Below are 4,829 nucleotides of genomic sequence, written 5' to 3' on the forward strand. Positions count from 1 at the left end.
TGGATACATGTTCCTGGGTGACTTGTTCCCCCACTCCCAGCAGTTACTGGACCAGGGGTCAGGCTGAGAATTGTCAGAAGGAAAACAGGCTGCATCAACAGCTCCAAGGATCAGTTTGTATTTCTGGCATTGGAGAAGTAAGGCAGACCCAGACACACAGAGGTTCTTAACTGCAGTGAATCTCCCTACCTAGGAAACCTTCAATGATTTGCCATAAGTGACTCACAAAATCTGTATAGAACAAAATCAGTAGCAATCATCCCTATCACAGAGAGTCACCAAATAATTCCTGTAAGACATCCCAACTCTGCTTCGGGGTATTTGGTTGTGGTATTGCATGAAACTAATGTGGTAAAATCACAGTGATGCAACATTGCAACTTAATACCATGTTCCACCATGATTGCTTTTTGCTTCTACACCACTATTTGACATAACATTGGCTTCTCTCTCCCTCTTCCTTACCCCCCACCCCCACTTCCCCTCCAAAAGAAGATGCACCGTTTCTGGAAACACTGCAATACCTGGTCAATGCATGGGGTGGACAGAGCAAGCTCCTCTTCCATATCCCTGTTTCAAAAATCAATTAAATATACAGTCCTCAAATAAAGGACATATCAGATATTAAACTGATAAGAACAGACATTACACTTTGATCTTAGTACGTCCTAAGCACTTAAATGCGTCAGGCAGCAAGGAGAGTGCTCCTGTATGGGAAACATTTATGCAACCACTGTTCCAACCCCAAGAACGGCCAGCACATGAAGGGTTCCGATCAGACTGTGCATTTCACAGGCGATATATCCAGGGCCCTCTAGAGCCACAAGCTGAGTATCACTGGCTGCCAAGCTAGCTTTAATCACATAGAGGTTTCCTGCAGCACGGAGCTGTACCACCACATTAATGCCGGCAGAAGATGCTGCTCGAAGGCTTTTGAAATAAATACACTCTGTTGTAATCCAGAGGACATGATGTACAGGTCTATATTATCAGCTCTCTAATTAGAGGTAATAACCAGCACGTGATGCAAAGACACACAAGAGCACAAGCTAACTCCAAAATTATTTGGCTAGGCATATAAATCTAAACTTCAGGTGATGAAGCAACACTCCCTAGAGGAAAAGAAAGGTTTGAGGAGTATTTAAATGTTCAAAGGAACTTCCCCACATCCCTCCCACAAATAATCCCCCTCTTCCACGGTACGTAATATCACAACGGTTCGAAGTGACTTTTGTTCATGGGTTCCACTGTCACACCAGAATACAGCATTGCTACCATGACAGCCCACACATAACAGGGAGCTGGCCTTGACAACAGCCAGTCTATGTATTCCTGGACCCTCCCTTCATTCCTTTCTTGCCCACACAGAGGAAGAACTAGAGAATTCTCTGCTAATGCCGCAAAGAGTCCTGTGGCACTTTATAGACTAACAGACGTATTGGAGCATAAGCTTTCATGGGTGAATACCCACTTCATTGGATGCATGTAGTGGAAAATGCTGTGGACAGCCGCAGTAAGAAAACAGCTACAGCTGACCACACTGCCTGACCTTCTGCTGGGCTGAAGAACTTCCACACTCCCAATTCCTTTTTTTTTTTTAATTTAAATTCCCTCTTCCCACTAATAATTCCAGTGGGGCAGGAGGCATGCGCATCCCTGGATACCACAACTTAGAACAGTGGAGAAAAAAATAAACTCAGATACTATGGTGATGAGCACAGATCTGGAGAGAGATTAAGGGAATTGGACAGGACAAGAAACCTCAGGTGTGGCCGGAGTGCAGAAAACACTGGAAATGCACAGACTGACCCAATCTAGTCCATTTCCTCTCATAGCAGTCTCTCTGGCACCATAAGTAGTCCTTTAATCATTCTCGTGGCTCTTCTCTGAACCCGCTTCAATTTTCCAGTGTCCTTTGTGTCCAGTTCTAGTGCCCACAATTCACGGTGTTCCAGTAGTGGTTGCACCAGTCCCAATACAGAAGTAAACTAACCTCTCTACTACTCAAAATTCTCCTGTTTATGCATTCCAGGATCACATTTGCCCTTTTGGGCACAGTGTCACACTGGGCGCTCATATGCAGCTGATCATCCACCATGACTCCCAAATCTTTTTCAAAGTCACTGCTTCCCACGACACAGTCCCCCATCCTGAAAGTATGGCATATATTCATAATCACTTGCTTTAGAGCTTGTGCAGGCAGAGCACCAGCACTGAAACTCCTTGCTGTTTTCATGCTCTAGAACTAGTTCAGCGTGTGGTGGAGTTTCAGAAAGCCAGGGAACGTGAAAAAAAATTTAGCGCATCTTCTCATGCATCCTTTGCAACGTGACTTTATAAAATAATGCAACAATACTCACTAAAACCAGTTGAATTTGGGACTCTCAGAAGTATGAAAAAGAAAATGCAACAAAGGAAAAGAAGGTTTACAAACAAGTCAGCCCATCTACTATACCACAAATACCACTGCCAGATGTACACATCTTTTTCTGAATTGGGGATGGCAGAAGAGTTTGATTTATTGTACAGTAGGGCTGTCAAATGATTTTTGCACCGTAAAAAAAGATAAACAAAAGATTGTGCTTTGACTTGTAGCTTGCACTAAAGGGCATACAAATGTTTACCGGATCTGGCACATAAATACCTTGCAATGCCAGCTACAACAGTGACATGCAAACACCTGCTCTCACTTTCAGGTGACACTGTAAATAAGTAGCGGGCAGCATTATCTCCCGTAAATGTAAACAAACTCATTTGTCTTAGCAATTGGCTGAACAAGAAGTAGGACTGAGTGGACTTGTAGGCTCTGAAGTTTTACATTGTTTTGTTTTTGAGCGCTGTTATGTAATAAAATAATTCTACATTTGTAAATTGCACTTTCATGATAAAGAGATTGCACTATAGTACTTGTATAAGGTGAATTGAAAAACACCATTTATTTGATCTTTTTGTAGTGCAAATATTTGTAATAAAATAATACAAAGTGAGTACTGTGCACTTTGTATTTTGTGTTGTAAGTGATAAATATATTTGAAAATGTAGAAAAACATCCAAAAATATTTATAATAAATTCAAATTGGCAGTCTATTATTAACATTGCAATTAATCGTGATTCATTTTTTAAATTGAATTAATTTGTTTTGAGTCACAGAGGTCTTCCAGGGGGTACATCAGCTCATCTAGATATTTGCCTAGGTTTACAACGGACTATGTAAAAAGCACTAGCAAAGTTAGTACAAATCAGTATTTTATACAGGCAATGACTTGTTTATACTGGTCTGTATACACTATACACTGAAATGTAAGTACAATATTTATATTGCAATTGATTTATTGTATAATTATATGGTAAAAATCAGAAAGTAACCAATTTTTTTTTACACCTTTTGTATTCTGATGTCTGATTTTGTAGGTAAGTCGTTTTTAAGTTGAACTGAAACTTGGGGGTCCTCAAGACAAACCAGACTCCTGAAAGGGGTACAGTGGTCTGGAAAGGTTGAGAACCACTGCCCTAGATAACAGCACCTCTTTAAAAAAGCCTATCAGTCTGCCCAGGGGTTAGAAGACAGGGCTGAGAGTGGAGTCAGAGCGCCTAGATTCCATTCACACCTTTGCCACCAATCCTGTAGGGCCGCATTGCCAGACACTGCGTCCAAGGGTTGAGTAACCGATTTCACACAATTCGGTTTTGGAAATTTGGAGCCCCGGTGATCAGGGGTCACTTCTGAAAATGTAGCTCTTGGCCTCCCTGTTTTTAGTTACACCAGCTGTAAAGCTGGGCTGTTTATTTCACAGACGGGACACTGGGAGGATTCACCCGTTCATGTACGAAGTACGATCGCTATTACTAGCCTCGTAGCGGCGCTGTGCCCGGGCCTGCAGCTCCCCATCTCCAATGCTCCCGGAAAGAGAGCGGCCAAGGGCACAGGTAGGTGTGCGCTCCCCCCACGCTACCACGAGGAAGTGCGGAGAGATCAAGAAGGTGTTTCCCGCCCCCGCAACCAGGCACAGCCCTTGTTTTCCTCCTAGCGCCATTCCCCGGGGAAGGGGAAGCTCAGGGCACCGGAGCAGGGACCATGGGGCGAGGGCGGTGCTGCCAACCCCCTTCCTTCCTCACCCACGCCTGCGCTCCCTACACAGGACAGAGCCAGAGGTTCCGGGGAGGGGGGCGACCCCACCCCCCCAGTCAACAGCGAAAGCACCGGGGGGCTCCTGGGCTGGCATGCCGGAGAGCGCTGCTCTCCCTTAGCCTCAGGGGCTAGGGGGCGGTCACACACCCCCGGCCGCAGCGGGCTCCTCCTCCGCCTAGACCAATCGCCGCTGCCTTGCGCGGCGGCGCTTGCATGCAGGGGTTAAAGGGCCGAGCCCCGCTAGCGGCTGCAGCCCTCCGCCTTCTCCTACCTGAGTAGTCGCAATGTGGGAAGCTGCAGCTGCTGCTCAAAGCGCTTCCCCGCCTAACGTGGCACCTTCCGCCTCATTGTCTGCAGCCGGAGGCGGGGGAGCGCGGTAGGGACACCCCCCACGCCACCTCCCCGGGCCGTGCCTGGGTGGGGTAAAGCGGGGGCACCTCCCTGTCCCAACTCTGTTTGTAAATACGCTCCACGTGCACGTTGCCCCCGCCCCCCCCCGGCGATTCACCATGGCTTTCCGGCCCAGCCGCCGCCCTGCTCAGGAATAGGGCGCTCCGCCCGAGGCCGCCAGGCGCCCGCAAAGCAGCTGTGGTGGGTGCCTAGCGGCCCTGTCTCGCGCCTGCCGACACAACGTTCCATCCTGCCTGGGGGGGCAGCCCGCCCAAAGCCGGTTAATCGCGTTCCCGCGCCTGCTGCGCTC

General features: G+C 47.2%; 1 non-coding gene across 1 annotated transcript; it reads right to left on the bottom strand.

Annotated features, from left to right (window-relative positions):
• Positions 1-489: 489 nt before the first annotated feature.
• On the bottom strand, positions 490-686 carry LOC144264460 (U2 spliceosomal RNA). The gene has a single exon (XR_013346061.1). It is a non-coding gene; the product is annotated as a U2 spliceosomal RNA (small nuclear RNA).
• Between the last annotated feature and the right edge of the window lie 4,143 nt (positions 687-4,829).

The sequence above is a fragment of the Eretmochelys imbricata genome, chromosome 4 (assembly GCF_965152235.1).
Source record: "Eretmochelys imbricata isolate rEreImb1 chromosome 4, rEreImb1.hap1, whole genome shotgun sequence".
In the NCBI taxonomy this organism is placed as follows: domain Eukaryota; kingdom Metazoa; phylum Chordata; order Testudines; family Cheloniidae; genus Eretmochelys; species Eretmochelys imbricata.